We start from the raw sequence: 24325 nt of genomic DNA, 5'->3' as shown, positions 1-24325 counted from the left end.
ACAGCACAGTTGCTGTGGATGGTGAAATGTGCATTTGCCTGTGGACTTTTAATCATTAACAAGAGTCTTCCTTATTCAATGTTTCTTTCATCAGTTACAGACTCTAGCATTAAATATAGTGCATACATTTTATCTGGAGGCAACCCTGATTAATAGTTTAACCCGATTGATGAATGCTTGATTAATCATTAACCTTGATTAATGACAGCTTGAGAGAGTCTGAAACAAAGTGTGGCCTCAGCGACAAAGAGTTCTGCTATCCATTGGTGATGCCTGAAATGGGTACCCACAGCAAGAGAGAGTGGGGTTGAGGATGCCTTCTCTTATATTCCTGTTCTAGCACTCTCATTTGGCATTCTTTCAAATAAAGTTAATGGTTCTACAAGTAAGTCTAGCAGCATGATAATAACTAACAAAACTGACACTACCCCAAACAACGTTATGCCTACACTTACTATTTCCATCCTAACAGGCTTCTTGCAAGGTAAGTATTTTTATGATCCTTAATTTAGAGATGAAGAGGTTGTTTTAAGCAGAACAATGGGCTTCCACCAAAGTCACCTAATAATAAATGGCAGATACAGAATTTGAATTTCATTTTTCAGCATTCAAAGAAAAGAAAATTTCTCTTGATAGACTTTCTTGAATCTTTAAACTATTATGGTGCCATGTGCTAAAACAAAGATAAAATAGGAAGAAAACAGAGTGATTGTATATTATCTACTAATGATTCTCTCTTCAAGTTTTTGAGTCTTCCCTAATAAATTTCCCATGGTACTCTAGCCCAAATGAAACATTCATTCAACAAACCTAAAATTGAACCAAAAAGTTGACTGAAAGGAACCCTACCAGGAAATAGGTTACACAGATGAATAAAAAATTAGTTTCCAACTATAGAAAAATTATAAAAATGTAAACAGAAAAACTCCATTGTGCTCAGAGAGGCCAGTACAAGGACCTATGGTGATCCAAAGGGACCACCAGCCACCATACTAAGAGGGGGTGGGCGGAGAGCGTGTCAGAGTGACTTTACAAAAGAGGAGATGGTTGGGTCCCAGAGGGTGGGTGAGCCATCGCCAAGCACACTCAAGCAGTAGCTAGCCAAGCAGGGAGCAGCAAATGCCAGAACCAGGGTGGGGGTTCCAGAACAGTGTGGTGAGTTCAGAAAAAGCCAGGCAGCCTGTATGTGTAATAGGGATAACTGAGGCAGGGCGTGGCATGCCTGGAGTATGCAGTGAGTTGGAGGACCACAAGTGAGGTAGACAAGATGGTCCCAAGAAGCTATTTCAGAAGCTTGCAGCCCCTGAGTGAGGCTAGGTTTTATGGATTTTAGCCTGTAAGCTGTGGCAGCCACTGGAAGCTTTTATAGCAGGTACACAGATTAACCACATTGGCCTTTGAGAAAGACCACTGTGGAAGTGGGACTATGGTCTCCTAAGGCAGAGGCCATGCAATCAGGTAAAAACTGAGCAGAGTCTAGACTGAGAGTTCTTCCTCTGGGATCGACACTCTTTGAAGGATTTATGAACACCCTCAAGCCACATGTTCCAAACGTGGGAATGAGTGGGTCTCTGAGGAAAGGCTCAGTACTTTTCCTCTGGTTCTCAGGGAAGTCCAAAACACATTCGAGAGTTGAAGTAATAACATTCTACAGCTGAAAAGAATCTGGCCTAAGCTCAATTCACAAAAGTGGAAAATTTTTAAAAATAGAGATAAATGTAAGAGTTGTACAAGAGTCATATATAAAACAAATAGGATTTTAAATACGGTATTTGCATTTATTTAAAAAAATGAGCAAAGGCCTTGACAATAGGGCAAGTGTATGTGGCTCATATTTTGTACATAAAGCAGAGAAATTTATGTGTGTATAGGAACCTTGCCACAGATTTTCCAAGACAGGCCAATCTTCTTCAATATCTCATCTTCTTGAACTTACAAGTGCTCTCTTACTTGACAGACCAAATACTCCAAAGTTAGTTTGAAAAGTAAATTCCACATAAATTCAAGTCTCTGAGAAGGTGGCCAAAGAGGGTTTTTAATATAGAGTTTGGGGAGAGGAGGGTATTGAGAAGCATCAAATCTCAAATCTCTAGCTATAGAACTATAAACAGAAAATGGAGCAGTTATCAGGTAAATATGGAAAGAAAAATCTATATCAGTTGTTCTTAACCTTTATGGGGGTCACAGACCCATTGCCTCAATAATTTTGAAAAATTGATGAATGCTGCAAACCTCCTCCAGAAGGGATCCATGCAGATACTTCCTTACAGAATTGTGCAGAATATAAGAGATTCACAAAAATCCAAGGATACTGACCTGACCCTGGATGCAAATTTAAGAGCCCACAGTCTCAACGGCTCTCCTTTCTCTCAACAAAAATTCCTTTATCACAGTTTATCATCTAAATTAGTCCCGTTAATGTTTACATTATCTGGTTTTCATTGATCTCATTCACTTTGCAATTAATTTCACCTCTCCTGCAAATATGCAACCTCTATCAGTTCTAAAATCACAAAGTCAAAAAGGAGACTGATTCCAGTTTCCACTAAGTTGAACTGTTGCCTAAATGTCATACAAGCTCCCAAATGGATTCATAAACCTAGAATAGAAAACACCGTGCTATGCTTAAGCTTCATAAAAATGCCTTATCCTCTCAGCATTGCTGTGTGTTTTTACAATCAGGTATTTAAATCCTGGTCTACTGTATGGATATATGTCTACATTCTTTAACATTCTCTCCACTACAAAGCAAATTTATAAACTCTCAAAAAAAAAAATCCAAATCCAGCAATGGTCTTGATCTCTTAATGGATTAGGGAAAAGAATAATTTGAAGGGAAAAAAATTACAGCAATTTCTATATCACTTCTTTTCTCTCCCACATTGCAGTTACTGAAAACCTTTGATTAGACCTCTGAAAAGGACCACACATTCAATAATTTGAAGCAAAAGGTTAATGGTGTTGTTACAACTATTATCCCTTTTAAAATCATTATCCTCTTGTTTTTTATGGCTGTATTACCTTCACCTTTCAATGAACCCACTTTACCAGCTGTTTCCCTCTGTCATAAAGTTTGCTGAACATCATCGTGGAAATAGGATAAATGCCATGTTTTATCAATCAAGCCTAAGGGGATTTGAGTCTTCTTATATCCACAACTGTAAAGGGAGTTTATTGCAAGTTTCTGTTTTGATTTGTAAATTGTCCTTAAGTAAAACACATACCTGATGCCAAGGAATAGAATGTAAAAATGCAAGACGTTATACTACAAAAATCTGCATCATAAAGTTTGATAGGTTGACAAATGAGAAAGCTTAAGATTACTGAGGAACACTACAGGCTTGCTTCCTTGGTAAGTTGACATCTACCTGCCGGCATTCCTGAACCTACCCATATGTGAATTCCCTGGTCCTTAATGCTGCACCACCCCAGCAAGCCAAGGAGTGTATGAAACATAAGACAGAGGTTTTTATCCTACACAGGGCTACGTGGTCTCAACACAAATCTGATATAATGAAAATATTCTTTAATCATATGCAATAAAATTTTAACTTACAGTAAATTTCCCAAAATACCACTACACACTGGAGACTAAAACATGCACTACTAAATTAAAGGACATTATAAAATATCCATAATTTGCTGATAGCAAATGTCAAAATTTTAGGTTACAGCTAAATGAGTACTTAGGAAATTCTGAACCCTTAATAAGTACTTTTAAAAATTGAAAATAAATGAACAAAATATTCAACTAAAGTAGACATAAAAAAGGCCAAGAAAAAAATTCAAATAAAGTTGTAGAAAGGAAATAAGCATAAAAATAAAAATTCATACTTTATATATTTATTCAAACTTTATATGTACATAATGTGTGTATATATACAAATAAAGAGAAAGAGACAGAGATGAATAACAAAACCAAAATCAAGTTTCTTAAAAAGATGAGTACTATTTATAAATCTCTAGCAAGACTAATCAAAGAAAAACAGAGAGGTCATGAATTAGCAAAATTAGGAATTCAAAAGAAACATTATAGATAACTTATCCATAATTATAGATGTTATAAGTTAAAATTATTATTATTGAATAGGGGGTCCCAGTGCTAGTCACTTACAAAATCAATACAAATGGTAGAAAGGAAAGGTATCTTTAATCAGAATGCCAGCAATCTGGGGAGATGGTGGACTCAGCATCCCTAAGAAACTGCCTGCAAAGATTCTGCCTGGCCTTGAAATTTTTAAAGGGAAACAAGGAAAGAACCTCACTTAATCACTGAGATGGGGCTCGGGGTTGTCGTCATCCCCGTCGTGTGCAGGCTTGTCCACTCCTGGTGATCTTCTTCCAGATGTTATCTTCACATAGTTTGTTCAGGAGATTACTGTGGGGGAAGCCAGGAAAGAGACCTGGTCATCTCTTAACTATGTATTCATCATTTCTACTTCTTTGATCTATGGAAAGAATTGACAAGCTAGGCAAACAAGTATGTGATTTAAAGACTTGAAAGCTGTACTTGAGCCAGAGATGAGTGGAACATGGGGGTGTCTGGTTTAAGATTAAGACAAAAGTGTGCCTCCTGCAGAGAGCTCTTCCCTGCCAAAAGCTGCTTATACTACAAGTGTGTGTGTGTGTGTGTGTGTGTGTATGTGTGCCAGTAGCTTTCAAAACATAGATGAAATGTAAAATTTCCTAAAAAAATACTTTAATCACCAAAATTACTCAAAAACAAATTTTTAATAAGCCAGCAAACATTAAATAATTTGAACTAACAATCTAAAAACCATCTCTCCCCAACAAATTTCATGTGATAATTTTGTTAACTTGACCCCAAAAATCTCTCTCTCCCTCTCTCTCTGCTTTACAAAATTTTCCAAAAACACTGAAATAGTGAAACTTCTCCAACTCATTCTTGATGTTATTATATCCCTAGGCTGAGACCAATCAAGGGCAGTGCAAAAGAAAATTAAGTCCAAATCACTTACAAGTATAAATGTAAAAATAACAAAATAGTATCAAATTAAATCAATAGTGTATAAAAATAATACATCATGAATGAGCTGGATTTATTTTAGAAAGGCAAAAATATTTCAAAATTATAAAATCAGTCAATACTAAGAGTAAAGGACAAACTAATACAATTATTTCAAGAGATGTAGAAAATTTTCAAATAGAAACACTTATCTAGAATAAAATCTTTTGACAAGGTAGGAATAGAAAGAAACTCTCTTAAGTTAAAGATGACATCATTCTTAACCTCAAATTTTGTAATGAATCCCAATAAATTCAAGAAAAGGGCAAGAATTACTGATATTGGTAATTGGTGTCACTGAACAATACTATAATACAGAAATCCTAGCCCATGAAATATGATAAGAAAAAGAAGCAAGGGGCTTAAGATATGGCTTTAAGAACAAAAATACCCTAAATAGTCAAGCAATATGCATTGCTTTTTCAGGTATGTCCAACTCTTTGTGGCCCAGTGGACTGTAGCCTCCCCATGGAATTTTTGGACTCCTCTGCCCAAATTCCATGGCTCCTCTGCCCGTGGAATCTTTCCAGTCAAGAATACTGGAGTGGGGTGCCATTTCCTACTCCAGGGGATCTTCCTGACCTGGGGACTGAACCTGCATCTCTTGTGTCTCCTGCATTGGCAGGTGGATTCTTTACCACTAGCACCACCTGAATAAGGGGCTTAGAGTATATCTTTAAGAACAAAAATGCCCTAAAAGACTACATACATTAGGGGTCTGTAAATAAGGTCCATGGGCCAAATCAAACCTATCGTGATCCAAATTCAGTAACTCCCATGGTCCAAATCTATTTCTTTATACATGGTTTATGGCTGTTCTTATCCTGCAACTACAGAGTTAAGTAGTTTTGATTAAAAAAATACTCACTATTGGCCTTTTCCAGAAAAAGTTTACACACCTCTGATATACAAACAAACCAGTAGAATAAAAAAAAATATATAACATAGTTTCTGGGCTCAAGAAGTGTACAGAAAATCAATAGCATCTTTATAAACCAGCATGATCTAATTGAGAGCTATCTCACAAAAAGAACAAATATTTAAAATAACAATAATTATGAACAAATAAGCAAACTATGAGGCATATAGAAAAATATGCCACAACTTTACAAAAAAGCAGTCTTTGAAGGATGTGCAATAATAACTGAATAAAAACTGAATAACTGCCTGTTTCTTCAGCAAACTGTTCAATCACAATATATACAATAACTGTCAAGTCTGCATGGAATTCTTTAGGCCAGAAACCGGAGTGGGTAACCTTTCCCTTCTCCAGGGGATCTTTCGAACCCAGGGATAGAACCCAGGTCTCCTGCATTGCTGGAGGATTCTTTACCAGCTGGGCCACAAAGGAAGCCCAAGGATACCAGAGTGGGTAGCCTATCCATTCTTCAGGGAATCTTCCCGACCCAGGAATAGAACCAGGGTCTCCTGCATTGCAGGCAGATTCTTTACCAACTGAGCTATCAGGGAAGCCCTTTTCCATCGTGCACCTGCTTCACAACTGTTTTGACTATTTCTAGATTTCCCCACAATGTATGACGTAGATAAATAATAGATAAGCGGAATATGATTGTATTCCATACCACAGTAAAATAAAAGGTGTAACGACAAGAGGAGTAAGAGAGAAAGGAAAGCAATAACCATATTTTTAATGTATTGTGATAATCATAAAATATTTAAATGTATTATATATTTATAACATGCTTAACTCTGAAATAAAATATACCTGTATGTTTTACTACAATCCTGTGAGGAAGATATCACTAGTATTTTCAATTTATGTATGAGGAAACAGCCTTGGAGAGAATAATGGCTTTGACACGTTAGATAGGCAGTCATTCAATGAGGATTCAAACTTAAGCAATTTAATTCCAGACCTTGTTCTCTTAATCTTCACTCTATGAAGTAGGTATTACTCCCTTCATAAATATATGTCATATTACTCATCTCATAATTATAAAATGGAGAAAAAGAAGCTTGGAGCTATTAAATGACTTGACCAGATTCACCAGCCTAGAAACTGGTAATACTGAAATTCAAATGAGAATGTTATTAAAGTGCATGTTATTGATACTGTGCCAACTATGGTCCAAAACTCAAATGATACCAGTGGAGGAGCAAGAAGAATATAAAGCCTTGGATATTAATTATTCAGCAGACACTGTGATTTGGGGTGGAACAGAGCTTCAGAAATGTCAATAGACTATACATTATTAATCAATTTATCAAAGTCAAGAATCTAAATATTTAAGCATTTCTACAACTGAAACATAGGTAGCAAATAGCACAGTCAGTAAAATGATTTGCAACACATTAAATCTCTACATCCTCACTAATGAAATATACTTCAAATCATTGGATTCTAGTAATTTTCTGTAGAAAAATAGGCTGGGAGTATCAGGAGAGGAGCAGTGGAAGGTGGGAAAGTACCCCCAAGTTACTGATTCACAATCTGCAAAGCTACTTCCTTCAATGGGTATATCATCTTTTAGCATCCCTACATTCCATTCTTAGGTAGAAATGTAAATATTATCAACAGTAGTTCAAAATAAGTTTGGGGCTTAATTTCTTGAAAATGTGATATATACTTACTGTAGATTTAAGGAAAGAAATATCAATAACCTCAGATATGCAGATGATACCACCCTTATGGCAGAAAGTGAAGAGGAACTAAAAAGCCTCTTGATAAAAGGGAAAGAGGAGAGTGGAAAAGTTGGCTTAAAGCTCAACATTCAGAAAACAAAGATCATGGTATCTGGTCCCATCACTTCATGGGAAATAGGGAAACAGTGGAAACAGTGGCTGACTTTATTTTTTGGGGGCTCCAAAATCCCTGCAGATGGTGATTGCAGCTTTGAAATTAAAATACGCTTACTCCTTGGAAGGAAAGTTATGACCAACCTAGATAGCATATTCAAAAGCAGAGACATTACTTTGCCAACAAAGGTCCATCTAGTCAAGGCTATGGTTTTTCCAGTGGTCATGTAGGGATGTGAGAGTTAGACTGTGAAGAAAGCTGAGCATCAAAGAATTGATGCTTTTGAATTGTGGTGTTGGAGAAGACTCTTGAGAGTCCCTTGGACTGCAAGGAGATCCAACCAGTCCATCCCAAAGGAGACCAGTCCTGGGTGTTCATTGGAAGGACTGATGCTGAAGCTGAAACTCCAATGCTTTGGCCACTTCATGCAAAGAGTTGACTCATTGGAAAAGACCCTGATGCTTGGAGGGATTGGGCACAGGAGGAGAAGGGGACAACAGAGGATGAGATGGCTAGATGGCATCACCGACTCAATGGACATGAGTTTGGGTAAACTCTGGAGGCCTGGCGTGCTGCAATTCATGGAGTCACAAAGAGTCGGACACGACTGAGCGAATGAACTGAACTGAAGGAAAGAAAGAGTATCTTTTACAATATTAATAGCCATAGATAACAATTTTTAACCATCAAGTACATTTTTAAAATTGAAGCAGTCCCCTGAGAATTGCCATAAAATTGCCTTAGTCATGAGATTTGCTTGGACCTCAGCTATAGGCTGTCAAAGTATATGGGATTTTGTTGGGAAAAGACTAAGTTTGTGATGTAGAAATAGAGTTTGACCTCCAAAGAAAGTGGTTATCAATCTATTGTGTATAAAACTTGTATTAGATGCCCAATGAGCCAGCCTGAACAGCTAGGTGACCGTCTCTGAAGTTTCTGGGTCAATGACAAATAGATGGAACTTTCTGCTCAAGCAGGTCTCTGGATTCGGACATGATCCCAGGCACCAGTTGTAAGTACTGGGATAGCTTTAGCATCTCTAGAGAAAAATACCTATCAAGGGTCAGTCATGGGTTTAGGGTCCCATTCAAACAGGCTGAATGCCAAAGCCTGTGTCATAGGCAAGGATGAACCATGCATGAACCTAGCTAAATGTGTGTTATCACTGAGATGAGTAAGGAACCTGGATTTCAGAGAACCACTCAAAAAGTTGGCAAGAGATAATTTTGGGGTATGTCTAATGGTTGGTCTGGTTCAGATCCCTCATGTAGCCAACCTTGGTTCTCTAGACTCAGAGACTACAGGTTGAATACCCTCTATATCCAGAGTTGAATGATACTAAAATACTAGTAAAGATCCTGTTGCCACTTGATAAGCATTGGGAATGGGTCAGTTTTGCTGTATTTCCAAATTCTCAAAGGATGTTTTTATCAGTCAGGTACTGAAGCTTCATCAGACTAACCATACTGGATTAAGGTCATTTCAGGTAGTAGGAATTCATTGAAACTGACCAAAGAGCATCTTATTCAGTACCCTGAACAACACACTTTAAAAATTACCAATCTATCCTCCAAAAAAATCCCACTGCATGACAAACACAAAATTAAAAAACAGTAATTATTTGACAGAAGAATAAAAGGCCAAGAACTTTTTCACTATCAGACAAGAAACATTGGAAATTATCTACAGGACACAAAATATTGGGACAGAACTGAGGTTGAAATCAAAATGAGTTGTAACCTAATCAAGACAAACAAGGATGTGACTGAAGGAATGAATAATAATTTTTTCAAGAAGGCCCCCAAATTTTTCAAATACAGAGTCAGCAGGATATGGGAGCAGGAGTAAGCTGTGGGCTGCTGGAGTGTTCTTGGAGTGGGTTCAGTCCAGTTGCTCAGTTGTGTCTGACTCTTTGTGACCCCATGGACTGCAACACGCCAGACTTCCCTGTCCATCACCAACTCCTGGAGCTTACTCAAACTCATGTCCATCAAGTCAGTGATGTCATTCAACCATCTGATTCTCTGTCGTCCTCTTCTCCTCCTGCCTTCAATCTTTCCCAGAATCATTGTCTTTTCCAGCGAGTCAGTTCTTCACATGAGGTGGCCAAAGTATTGGAGTTTCAGCTTCAGCATCAGTCCTTCCAATATTCAGGACTGATCTCCTTTAGGATGGACTGGTTGGATCTCCTTGCAGTCCAAGGGACTCTCAAGAATCTTCTCCAACACCACAGTTCAAAAGCATCAATTCTTCAGTGCTCAGCTTTCTTTATGGTCCAACTCTCACATCCATACATGACTACTGGAAAAACCATAGCTTTGACTAGACAGACCTTTGTTGGTAAAGTAATGTCTCTGCTTTTTAATATGCTGTCTAGGTTGGTTCATAGCTTTCCTTCCAAGGAGCAAGCATCTTTTAATTTCATGGCTGCAGTCACCATCTGCAGTGATTTTGGAGCCCAAGAAAATAAAGTCTCTCACTGTTTCCATTGTTTTACCATCTATTTATCATGAAGTGATGGGACCGGATGCTATGATCTTCATTTTTTGAATGTTGAGTTTTAAGCCAGCTTTTTCACTCTCCTCTTTCACTTTCATCAAGAGGCTCTTTAGTTGAAGTGGATATTAGAGCCAAAAAGAGAAATGCAGCAGTTTTAGGCAACTTCAGGCCATCACAGTGTAAGCCTATACAGCCTAAAAGAAACTGGCCCACATCTCCTAACCCCATCAAATGATAGATAACATTCCCATTTATGACTGGAGGAAGAAGGACCTAAGGTTGCTATATAGGAATTTCTTGCTTATGTTTTAGTATTTAGTATTTTCAGGTAAATTCAACATATGTTAAGGTAGAGCTCTACATCAGCTACTAACATTGACTATTCTAGACAAGAGTCAACATGAACTTAAAGAAAAATAATGGCATGAAAGTGAGATATTGCCCTATAAAAGTAAAACAAATGTTTTCCCAAGAAAACAGCATTAATGTAGAGAAGAGAAGGAAATGTTGCCAAAAATTGAAATATTCCTTGTGACAGAGAAAGCAATGTTGCATCCACATATTAAGAGCAGGCTGATAAAGAAGTACACTTAGAAAGTTTTAAAAAAGTCTTAAACAAATAAAAATATGATTAGCATAAAATGAAACACAGTGGGAGACAGAATAACAAAATGCATACACTCAAATCCAAAGCAGTTTATTTAAAAGTCATTTTAAGAATGTAAAGCAAAAGACAAGTGATATGTATAGATTATATGGGAAAGACTTGAGTTTTCATAACTAAAGTGTCATCTAAACACTAAAAAGGAATATTGGAAGTAGACACACATTCCCAAATATATCCTGCTATTGTTTCTCAATTCAGAGGTTCAGAGCAGTAAAAAAAAAAAATACTATGAGAAAACAGTTTTATTACAATGGAAAGAGAAATAAACATATACTGAATGTATCATAAAATGCTAAGTACTAAAACACAGTGAAGAAATGTCTATATTGCTTTGAAGAAAATACTATGATCCTTGAATCCTTTAACAGCGCATTTTATCATTAGCATATGAAGACAAGCTAAACACTTCTTGGACTCAAAAATATACCAGCCAGTTTGTTTTTTTCTGAAAAGGAAAATTACCCAATTATATATTCAGGCGAAATAAAGAATTACATGTATATATCCAAAAAAGAGGAAAACCTTGGATATAAAACACATTGGAGAGAAAAGCAATCAGTAAATCCTAGAGTAACATCAAAACAAGAGTGATAATGTACTTCTAAAGCTTAGTGTTTAGAACAGATACTTATAAAAACGAGAGGTATAACAAAAAATTTAAAACAATTTAAAAACTCTGGAGCTAAAATAGTCATTTTTTTAAATTACAGATAATATAAAAAAAACTGAGTCTTGGAGCAGGCAACAAGCTTATAGAAATGCTCAATGTTTTATTTGTTTCAGAGATTATAGACACTGATGTAACAGAAAAACATAAACTCAAAAAAGGTTGCCAAAAATTAGGGGTAACTTTTGGGGGGAAAAGTGACTGAAAAAGAACAAGGATATATCTGGAGTGCTGATTACACAGTGTGCTCACATTTAAAAAAGTCATCATGCTCTACACTCTTGATTTGAGCAATTATATATACATTATAATTAATAATAATCATATTATTTTAATTATATTATTACACTTTTGATTTGAGTGATTATATATACTATCATAATTAATAACATATAATTATTATAGTACTATAATTTTATATAATTACTACACTTTAAATAAAACTTGAAGGATAGATACACAGTTAATATATAAAAATCAATTGTTTTTCTATATACCAGAAAGTGGAATTTGAAATTAAAAATACAATAACATTTTATTAGTATCTAAAAAGTGAAATACTTAGGTATAAATCTAGCAAAATATGTACAAGATCTATATAAATAAAATTCCAAACCTATGATGAAAGTCAAAGACACATAAATGAAGAGATATTCTATATTAATGGTTAGGAGGACTCAATATTGTCACAAAAATTAACTCAAAATAGATCACAGACCTAAATATAAAACACAAAACAATAAAACCTCTAGAAAATAACATAGGAGAAACCCTAAATAGCCTTGGACATGGTGATGACTTTCTAGTTACAGCACCAAAGGCACAATCCATGAAAGAAGTAAGTTAGAGTGCACTAAAATCTAAAATTTCTCTTCTATCAAAGGTGGTGCCAAGTGAATGACAAGACTAGTCACATGATGGAAAAGATATTTGTAAAAGACATATCTGGTAAAGATGACTTTCCAAAATAGACCAAAAATCTTAAATGCAACAGTAAGAAAATAAACAACCTGGTGAAACAAATGGGCCAAACATGTTAACAGATACTAAACCAAAGAAGATATAGAGATGTCAAATAAGTATATGAAAAGATACTCTACATGATACTGTAGCCTACCAGGCTTCTCCGTCCATGGGATTTTCCAGGCAAGAGTACTGGAGTGGGTTGCCATTTCCTTCTCCAGGAGATCTTCCTGACCCAGGGATGGAACCCAGGTCTCCTGCACTGCAGGCAGACGCTTTACCCTCTGAGCCACTAGGAAGCCTGTTCATACGTCATCAGGAAAATGTAAATCAAAACAACAACAGAGGACTTCCCTGGTGGCTCAGCAGTTAAGAGACTGCCCCCCAGTGCAGGGACACTGGTTTGATCCCTACTCTGGGAAGATTCCACATGTGATGGGGCTACTAAGCCCGTGGGCCACAGCTACTGAAGCCCACATGCCCTAAAGCCCGTGCTCTGCCACAGAGGAGCCACCGCAAGGAGAAGCTCACACACTCAACTAGAGAAGGCCCGCATGCAGCAATGAAGACCCAGCACAGCCGAAGTTATATAAACAAATAATTGTTTAAAACACCTCCACACACCTAGCAGAATGGCTAGCATCCAGAAGACTCACTCCACCAAACGCTGGCAAGGATGTGGGAGTGACAGGAACTTTCATTCACTTCTGGTATGATGCAAAATGGCACAGCCACTTTCGAAGATGGTTTGGTGGCTTCTTACAAAACTAAACAATATACCATTCAGCAATGTGCCCACTGGTGTTTACCCAAAGGATTTGAAAACTTTGTCCAAAAAACCTGCACTTAGATATTTTTAACTTTACTCATAGTTGCCCAAACTTGCAAGCAACCAAAATATTCTTCAGTAGATGAGTAAATCAGAAAAGGCAATGGAACCCCACCCCAGTACTCTTGCCTGGAGGATCCCATGGGGTCGCTAGGAGTCAGACACGACTGAGCGACTTCACTTTCACTTTTCACTTTCATGCACTGGAGAAGGAAATGGCAACCCACTCCAGTGTTCTTGCCTGGAGAATCCCAGGGACAGGGGAGCCTGGTGGGATGAATAAATAAACTGTGGTAATTTCAGACAATGAAATATTATTCAGCACTGAAAAGATATGAGCTACTGATTTCAAACATATGATATTCTGAAAAAGGCAAAACTATGAAGACAGTAAGAAGATCAGCAGTAGAAGGAAAAGGGATGAAAAATTTTAGGGTAGTGAAAATATCCTATATGATACTATAATGGTAAGTATCCTTATACATGTCCTTATGCATTTGTCTAAGCCCATAGAATGTGTAAGACCGAGAGTGGCCCTTAATGTGAACTGTGGACTTTGGACACCTATGACGCGTCAATGTTGGTTCATCTTTTATAACAAATGTACTATTGGTGGATGCTGTAAATGGGGGAAATATATGCATATATAAGGGCATGAGAATATGGGAAATCTGCACCTTCCTCTCAATTTTGCTGTGAATGTAGAACTGCTCTAAAAAATAAAGTCTGGAAAAAAACCTCAATGCCTAAATACAAGATTAGAAAATTCAACCTGTTAAAGGGAACAAAAAAAATTTTGATTAATCAGTCAAAAATCGTGAAAGGGACTGAAAGAACAACAGAAAGAGTACTAAGAAGATTATAAAATAGGATAACAAAAAAGTGATCACAATAAATGCAGAAGAGTTAACTTTACCTTTTAACAGTAAAAATCCTTTTAGAATAAGCTAAAAAGTAAAACCCAGTTCTGTGCTGTTTAAAAGAGAAGCACTAAGGGAAGATAGACATAACACAGAAACTGATGAAGATAAGTCAGGCAAACAGTAAAAACGACAACAAAAGCCAGCAATGTCCAAGTCAGACAAGTCAGAAGCCTTGAAATGGTGTTTTGGTCATGTCTAACTAGGAAAATGGAAACCACGGCAAATATTTTCAGTATAGAGAATTTAATGCAGAGAACTGCTCATAGGTGTGGAGTTGCTGAGATATCAAAAGGGAAGAGGGTGTGGTGACACCAGGCTGAGGGGCAAAGGAAGGAAGCAGTGTTTACAATGCCCTGTTGCTAAAACCACTGTGGGTTGGCTGGTGGAAGCTGGAGTCACCTGGAGAAGCAGCCTAGACAGGAGGCAGGAGGAAGGGGCATAAGCACCTTAACTCTTCTTTTGCTTCACACTCTTATCTTTCTCCCACTGACAAACCCATCTGAAAACCTGGGAACCTGGGAAACACAGACTCATACAGCAGCTACCGTAATAAAGAGCAGAGGTGGGCAAGGAATGGTATGCAGACAAAAATGTCTAGGATGAACAAAGAATGTTGAAACGAATGTTTTAAAATAGGTAAAAGGTCAGTTCAGTTCAGTTGCTCAGTCGTGTCCGACTCTTTGCGACCCTATGAATTACAGCACGCCAGGCCTCCCTGTCCATCACCAACTCCCAGAGTTCACCCAGACTCATGTCCATCGAGTCAGTGATGCCATCCAGCCATCTTATCCTCTGTCGTCCCCTTCTCCTCCTGCCCCCAATCCCTCCCAGCATCAGAGTCTTTTCCAATGAGTCAACTCTTCGCATGAGGTGGCCAAAGTACTGGAGTTTCAGCTTTAGCATCAGTCCTTCCAAAGAAATCCCAGGGCTGATCTCCTTCAGAATGGACTGGTTGGATCTCCTTGCAGTCCAAGGGACTCTCAAGCGTCTTCTCCAACACCACAGTTCAAAAGCATCAATTCTTCAGCGCTCAGCTTTCTTCACAGTCCAACTCTCAGAGCTATACATGACCACTGGAAAAACCATAGCTTTGACTAGACAGACCTTTGTTGGCAAAGTAATGTCTCTGCTTTTGAGTATGCTATCTAGGTTGGTCATAACTTTCCTTCCAAGGAGTAGTAAGCATCTTTTAATTTCATGGCTGCAATCACCATCTGCAGTGATTTTGGAGCCCAAAAAAATAAAGTCTGACACTGTTTCCACTGTTTCCCCATCTATTTGCCATGAAGTGATGGGACCAGATGCCATGATCTTCGTTTTCTGAATGTTGAGCTTTAAGACAACTTTTTCACTCTCCTCTTTCACTTTCATCGAGGCTTTTTAGTTCCTCTTCACTTTCTGCCATAAGGGTGGTGCCATCTGCATATCTGAGGTTATTGATATTTCTCCCGGCAATCTTGATTCCAGCTTGTGCTTCTTCCAGCCCAGCGTTTCTCATGATGTACTCTGCATATAAGTTAAATAAGCAGGGTGACAATATACAGCCTTGACATACTCCTTTTCCTATTTGGAACCAGTCTTTTGTTCCATGTCCAGTTCTAACTGTTGCTTCCTAACCTACATATAGGTTTCTCAAGAGGCAGGTCAGGTGGTCTGTTATTCCCATCTCTTTCAGAATTTTCCACAGTTTATTGTGATCCACACAGTCAAAATCATATAAAAATCATGAATCTCTGTGCCCTGAACAGTACAGCTTTTACACATAAAGTGAAACCTTCATTTCTAAAACAAATTAGAGAAAACTTTCGGGGGTAGAAATCTTTAGTATAAACTACTGTAAACCTTTCTTTCACCCCCATATGGAATTATGAGCGAAGTCTGATGCCCACTAGTGCTTCTGTGGGACTGCACTCTCTCTCAGGGGAACTCAGGGAGATTTTGGACTTCTCATTGGGTTAACATGGTCCAGAGTCAACCAGTAAAGCCATGGGACACAGAGGAGAAAGATACATGAAAGAGATGGTCCAAGAAGTTTAAAAGAATCCAGGAGAAGTTTGGGCTTCCCTAAGCCTTATATCCAACCAGTCCATTCTAAAGGAGATCAGCCCTGGGATTTCTTTGGAAGGAATGATGCTAAAGCTGAAACTCTAGTACTTTGGCCACCTCATGCGAAGAGTTGACTCATTGGAAAAGACTCTGATGCTGGGAGGGATTCGGGGCAAGAGGAGAAGGGGACGACAGAGGACGAGATGGCTGGATGGCATCACTGACTCGATGATCATGAGTCTCAGTGAACTCCAGGAGTTGGTGATGGACAGGCAGGCCTGGCGTGCTGCGATTCATGGGGTCGCAGAGTCGGACACGACTGAGTGACTGATCTGATCTGAAGCATTATGTGATAAAATATTCAAGGTTCTGCAGATTACACACTGTGTGCATCTGTGTGTGTGTGTGTGTGTGTGTTTTCATGCACGTGTAATTCTAAAAGCAGGGTGAAATGTACAGAAGGATTTACAGCAACTTTTGATGGATATTACCTTGTAGATGAGAGTCGGAATGAATGAGAGATATCAGTCAGGGACCAGTTAGAAGACAGAATCATAAGTTATTTTAAAGAATGCAAGATGAAAAAATTTTAACTAGGAATAAGGTTGTTAATTGAAAAGGCAGAAAGAGAACTCTGAGGTATCACAGGGGAGCAATCGCAGGAAACCGCTCAGAAGAGGGGCCTTGTGGACCTGGGACCCATGTCTCAGGACTAGATGCTAGCCAGCTGATGAATCTAAGGGGTGCCATGGCGTCTGTTCTTCATATCTGAGAAAAAACACAAACTTCATCAACTGCTTCTACAGGGGCAGGAGAAGGAACCGGATGCAAAACCCACCGGAGCAAAGGTGAAGGAGTCTGCTAAGTCTCCCTTCATCGGGCCTGCAGGCTCTATTCAGGACCCTGAGTGATAAAAACCTGACGTGAAGGCTGCTGACAGAAAAGGAATGTGTTCTGTAGAATCCTGGGCATATCCCAGGGTCACAGAGCAGGAGTATAGGCAGGTGGTAACATACAATTAAACCAAAGAAGAGTTTTATATTTGAATATAATCACATGAGCTATAGTACTAGTTATCTGTAAAGAAATTTATTTCCAATATCATTATTGACCCCTGCTTTTCACAGATGTAAGCTGTCTTATCTACAATTTACTCTTATTCGAATTAGCCAAATTAGCACAATCTTTCTGGGCTTCCCTGGTGGCTCAGATGGTAAAGAATCCACCTGCAATGCAGTAGACCTGGGTTTAATCCCTGGGTTGGGAAGATCCCTTGGAGAAGGGAATGGCTACGTACTCCAGTATTCTTGCCTGGAGAATTCCATGGACAGAGGAGCCTGGAGTGTTACAGTCCATAGGGTTGCAAAGAGTTGGATGTGACTGAGAGACTCACACTTTCACTTTTGTTCTCGTTTCATTACAATCTTTCCAGTGAAAACCACTTTTCATGTCGTTTCTGAAAATTGTTTATGCCACCTCTAAACCTGGCACCCCACTCCAGTATTCTTGCCTGGAAAATCCCATGGATGGAGGAGCCTGGTAGGCTGCAGTCCATGGGGTCGCTGAGAGTCAGACATGACTGAGCAACTTCACTTTCCCTTTTCACTTTCATGCATTGGAGAAGGAAGTGGCAGCCCACTCCAGTGTTCTTGCCTGGAGAATCCCAGGGACAGGGGAGCCTGGTGGGCTGCCGTCCATGAGGTCACACAGAGTCAGACATGACTGAAGTGACTTAGCAGCAGCAGCAAACCTTTAAAAGCATTCTTTGCTTTTTTTTTTGAACAAAAACCCCAGCCCACCTTGAAAACTCCCTACTCCAAAACATGGATTCAACTTTCTCTAAGCAGCCCAGATAAGGTATAGTGAGAAGAGCACTAGAGCCCAAACCTGGGGTTAGGGGTGTAAATCACATCATTTATTGTGAGCACAGATGATGTTTTCCCATATGGTGACAGAGATAGAAAATTTAGAGCTTAAACTAGTATTTTAAATTTACTGTTAACACTTTTGTATTATGTGCTTAATTGAATTTTTAATTCTGTACCTAAACTATTCTAAATTGATAAGCCATGTAATATACCTTTAAATAAAATATTAATTAAAACAAATATAAACATTTATTCATTTCTCCAACAATAAAGTATCTCTAAAACTTATCAATGTAGAATTGTGATATGTAAGACTTGCCACTAAACTCTTTTGTGACAATTTTTACATGTATCTCTTAACACTTTATGATGAAATTAGTTCATTTTGCATTGTTTGTAACAATTTGGATTCCAATGAACTTGTAAAAGATACAGGTCTATTGTATACTTTAACCCAGTTACTTAAGCTTATTTTAACCCAAACTTTTGATCTACTAAAGATGGATAGCTCTTATTTTATAATGACATTCATTCATCTTGTGTTCATTTGACAAATATTTAATATATTTATCAATATATTGGTGATATAGTGATGTATGGTTGGATAGATAGATAAACAGATAGGAAAGAAAATACATAAATCCCTATCCTTGAGAATTTAAATTAAATTCTGTTTTGGAGACAGATAGGAAAAAACAGTAAAATAAATAGCATGTTAGAAAACAACTGCACAAGGACCTACTGTACCACACAGGGAACTCAGCTCAATATTATGTAACAACCAAATAGGAAAAGAATTTGAAAAAATAAATATATGTAGAAGTGGATCACTTCACTGTACACTTGAGACTAACACAGCATTGTTAATCAACTATACTCCAATATACAATTAAAAGTTTTTTTAAAAAAGAATACAGTAAATGCAATAGAGGGAAAATGAAGAGAAATAAGGAGGTATGAACTATTAAGGATGGGATAAGCCACCTAGAAAGCATATTAAAAAGCAGAGACATTACTTTGCCAACAAAGGTCCGTCTAGTCAAGGCTATGGTTTTTCCAGTGGTCAAGTATGGATGTGAGAGTTGGACTATAAAGAAAGCTGAGCGCTGAAAAATTGATGCTTTTGAACTGTGGTGTTGGAGAAGACGCTTGAGAGTCCCTTGGACTGCAAGGAGATCCAACTAGTCCATCCTAAAAGAGATCAGTCCTGGGTGTTCATTGGAAGGACTGATGCTGAAAGTTAAACTCCAATACTTTGGCCACCTGATGCGAAGAGCTGACTCATTTGAAAAGACCCTGATGCTGGGAAAGATTAAAGGTGGGAGGAGAAGGGGATGACAGAAGATGAGATGGTTGGATGGCATCACTGACTCAATGGACATGAGCTTGGGTGGACTCTGGGAGTTGGTGATGCACAGGGAGGCCTGATGTGCTGTATAGTCCATGGGGTCACAAAGAGTCAGACACAACTCAGCAACTGAACTGAACTGAAGTTAATATTTTAGATAAAATGACAAGGAAAAATCTCTCTGAAAAGGTGAGTGGAGATCTGAATATAGTGAAGATGGTATCCATGAGGATACCTAAGGAAAGAGAACATTCCAGGCAAAGGCAACAACATCTGAAAAGGCCCTGGGGTCAGCATGCCTGATGTGAGAGATTTGAGTTCTTCCTCTCAACTCTAAACCATGACTTCCTGGACTCACAATGATAGCTTTTTCCCTTAAGTTGTTAATTTGTAGAGAATGTTACGTGTAAAATTCACACTGAACACACACTCACACCAAATTTGTTTCATTTTGTGTCTTATTATATAAGTACATTTTTTGGTATTTTTGTCAGTTCTAACAATAAAGAGGTTATAATTTTTTTAATGTAATGTTACAGTTAAAAACAAAAGTAATGACTACAACAGTTTGAAATGTAATTGTATTTTAATATTATTGTTAGGAATTCATCTTTAAATGAATAAAAATTATAACTTTCATTTTCAAAAGACATGTTAATTATTTCAAACGGGAATTTTAAAGTAAGTTGATTGTGTTTACACTTTATGTCAATGTAAGGTTAATATTTTCAATTAAATGTTTTAATTGGTTGCTTATATGTTAATCTTTCAACAGGCGCAATTATTTTCAAGAACTTGAGACCTCCAAATACTATCTTAAAATTCAATTAGTTTATAATGTATTTGAATAAATTATAGTTTTAAGGACAGCTCTTTTGAGAGGCTAAATAAGATTAAGTTAAACAATTAAAATTCTGCTCCCTACATACCTAGTATGAATAAAAAATTATTTCACTAATTTTTATTATTATAAAATACTTCATGTATCCTAAAAATAAATAATATAAAGGTATAAGGTGTAAAAATAATTGTAAAGTACTCAAATCTTCCACAAAGGTTAATAGAGCATTAGCAATAATTTTGAACTTTCCTCTCTGTACCAACTCCCCTCTCTCTTTTTCATCACCTCCTAGGAGTAACTAATCTTCTAAAATTTATATACATTATTTCTTGTTTTCTGTCATAATCCATGAATCCCTTAATGATATATTATTTATACTTCATATGCCTTTGAGCTTCATATAAGAAGTATTATGTTATTTGGTTTTTATTGTAACTTTCTTTTTTCATTTAATACCATCATGAGACTTATCCCTTTTGAGATATATAGAGCTGTACTCAACTCAGTTTCATTACTGCATAGGATTCTATTATGTGAATATACCACAATCCAGTCATCTTCCTATCAACGGACTTTTATTGTTGTTAAAACTTTGCTATTAGAAATATTGCTGCTATGAACACTCCTGAACACATCTCAGTGCATTGGGTATATCCCTAGGAATGGGTTGTAGACTAGTATATGCATTTTCAATTTTTTAAAAAATGAAAAATTATTTTACAAAATGCTTTCATGAATTTACATTCTAACCAGTAAGGTATATTATGGTTATTTGATTTTTTTTAAAGAAACATTTTATCAGAGTTACTGACTTTGCCCTTATTTGTACTGATAAACTTTGTCTCAATGATTTTAGAAGGCTTTTCTAAACATATTTTTGATATTGACCCTTTGAAAGTTATGTTCTTTGTAATTAGCTTCTTCTAGTATACATCTTATAGTGTAATGAATAGACTTTTTCAAAATTTCAGTTCAGTTCAGTTGCTCAGTTGTGTCCAACTCTTTGTGACCCCATGAACTGCAGCAGCCAGGCCTCCCTGTCCATCACCAACTCCCAGAGTTCACTCAAACTCATGTCCATAGAGTCGGTGATGCCATCCAGCCATCTCATCTTCTGTCGTCCCCTTCTCCTCCCACCTTTAATCTTTCCCAGCATCAGGGTCTTTTCAAATGAGTGAGCTCTTCGCATGATGTGGCCAAAGTATTGGAGTTTCGGCTTCAGCATAAGTCCTTCCAATGAACACCCAGGACTGAGCTCCTTTAGGATGGACTGGTTGGATCTCCTTGCAGTCCAAGGGACTCTCAAGAGTCTTCTCCAACACCATGACTCAAAAGCATCAGTTCTTCAGTGCTCAGCTTTCTTCACAGCCCAACTCTCACAGCAACTACCACTGGAAAAACCACAGCCTTGACTAGACAGACCTTTGTTGGCAAAGTAATGTCTCTGCTTTTCAATATACTATTTAGGTTGGTCATAACTTTCCTTCCAAGGAGTAAGCATCTTTTAATTTCATGGCTGCAATCACCATCTGCAGTCATTTTGGAACCCAAAAAGATAAAGTCTGACACTGTTTCCACTGTTTCCCCATCTATTTCCCATGAAATGATGGGACCAGATGCCACGATCTTCGTTTTCTGAATGTTGAGCTTTAAGACCACTTTTTCACTCTCCTCTTTCACTTTCATCGAGGCTTTTTAGTTCCTCTTCACTTTCTGCCATAAGGGTGGTGTCATCTGCATATCTGAGGTTATTAATATTTCTCCCGGCAATCTTGATTCCAGCTTGTGCTTCTTCCAGCCCAGCGTTTCTGATGATGTACTCTGTATATTAGTTAAATAGGCAGGGTGACAATATACAGCCTTGACGTACTCATTTTCCTATTTGGAACCAGTCTGTTGTCCCATGTCCAGTTCTAATTGTTGCTTCCTGACCTGCATATAGGTTTCTTAAGAGGCAGGTCAAGTGGTCTGGTATTCCCATCTCTTTCAGAATTTTCCACAGTTTGATCCACATAGTCAAAGGCTTTGGCATAGTCAATAAAGCAGAAATAGATGTTTTTCTGGAACTCGCTTGCTTTTCAAAATTTAATACACTTTAATTACTCTCTTTAATTCCCTTATTTCCTTGGTTTTATTTAAGAGATCCTTTTCTATACATATAGATTTGACTATATGGACCTTTGTCAGCAAAGTGATGTCTCTGCTTTTAAATATACTGTCTAGTTTTGTCACAGCTTTTCTTCCAAAGAGCAAGATTCTTTTAATTTCATGGCTGCAGTCACTGTCCAGAGTGACATTGGAGCCCAAGAAAATAAAATCTGTCATTGCTTCCATTTTTCCCCTTTTATTTCCCATGAAGTGTTAGGACCAGATGTCAAGATCTTAGTTGCTTGAATGTTGAGTTTTAAACCAGCTTTCTCACTCTCCTCATTCACCCTCATCAAAAGACTCTTTAGTTCCTCTTTGCTTTCTGCCATTATCTGCATATCGTATCATCTGCATATCTGAGGTTGTTGATATTTCTCCTGGCAATCTTGATCCCAGCTTGTGCTTCATCCAGCCCTGCATTTTGCCTGATGTACTCTGTACAGAAGTTAAATAAGCAGGATGACAATATACAGCCTTGACATAACTCCTTTCCCAATTTTGAACAGTCAATTTTTCCAAGTAAGGTTCTAACTGTTGCTTTTTGACCCATGTACAGGTCTCTCAGGAGGCAGGTCAGGTGGTCTGGTATTCCCATCTCTTTAAGAATTGTCCACAGTTTGTTGTGATCCACACAGTCAAAGGCTTTTGCCTAGTCCATGAAGCAAAAGTAGATGCTTTTCTGGAATCTCCTTACATTTTTGATACTTACTGCCTGAAGAGAGTTTCTAATTCAACAAGCAGGGACAAGGAACCCACAAGAAAGCAAGCAAGCTTCCTAATTCAATGAGACACAATCAGCCGTCTAGGGGGCAACCAGGTGGCCAGAGTCTGTAGAACAGAGGGGCAGAGAGAAGACGAGAGGGCAGGGGCAGAGCTGGGGTGTGAAGAGGCCCTCCCTGAAGGGTCGGCTGTGTACGCATCGGTGCACGTTTGTGAAGAAACTGCTTAAAGTGGCAGGAAGAGTCACCTGGCAGAATGAGAGGTAACAGGCGTCTGTATCCATGCAAGACTGGAAATAATGCCTGTTCCCAGTGGCCAGACTGGAAAAGCTCACGGTCCTTAAGGCACGGGGTAGAGTACTCAGAGGGCTTTGCATGTGGGAATGATTAGCCATAGACTGACCATTACCCTTCTCACAAAGGCTAAAACTGTGAGATGTGAAGTAGTCAAATTCTTTCCAATTATCTTAACTTTATTCCAGAACAGAATTCAAGAAGATCCATAGGGATACAAAAATATACAAAATCCATAAAAGATAAAATTCACACTGCCTGGCATCTAATTAAAACTGCCAGGCATGCAGAGAAGCAGAAAAATATAACCTATAATAAAGAAAAATTCAACAGAAACCAACCCAGAACTAACATGGATGTTACAGTCAGAAAAAAGTACACTAAAACATTTATTATAGCTGTACTCCATATGTTCAGAAAATTACAGAGACAGAAAATATAAACAAAAAGACCCAAATAAAAGGTTAAGAGATAAAAACTATAATGTGTGAGCTAAAAATTAAAAAATAATTTTAATTTTTTTTAAATTAAAAAAATTTTTACTAGATCGGATTAATGGCAGGTTAGACATTGAAGAAAATTTAGTGAACTTAGAGACATAACAAAAGAAACTAAAATGAGACACAGAAAGACTCAAAAACAAACAGCTTCAGGGAGCTGCAGGAAAACTTCAATCAGCCTAGTATACAAGCAATCGTAGTGCCTGAGGGATAGGGGGATAAACAGAAA

The 24325-nt window shown here is 37.8% G+C and overlaps 1 long non-coding RNA gene across 3 annotated transcripts in view; it reads right to left on the bottom strand.

Moving 5' to 3' along the window:
* Window positions 1–3831: 3831 nt before the first annotated feature.
* LOC129633832 (uncharacterized) overlaps window positions 3832–24325 on the bottom strand; it is a 32224-nt gene continuing 11730 nt past the window's right edge. For all 3 annotated transcript variants that reach the window (XR_008705320.1, XR_008705321.1, XR_008705322.1), the window contains exon 4: window positions 3832–4378. This is a non-coding gene — a long non-coding RNA (uncharacterized LOC129633832). The remainder of the gene's footprint in view (window positions 4379–24325) is intronic.

The sequence above is a fragment of the Bubalus kerabau genome, chromosome 19 (assembly GCF_029407905.1).
Source record: "Bubalus kerabau isolate K-KA32 ecotype Philippines breed swamp buffalo chromosome 19, PCC_UOA_SB_1v2, whole genome shotgun sequence".
Classification (NCBI taxonomy): Eukaryota; Metazoa; Chordata; class Mammalia; order Artiodactyla; family Bovidae; genus Bubalus; species Bubalus kerabau.
Note: the sequence above shows the minus strand (reverse complement) of the source record. Positions and strands in the feature narration are given on the sequence as shown.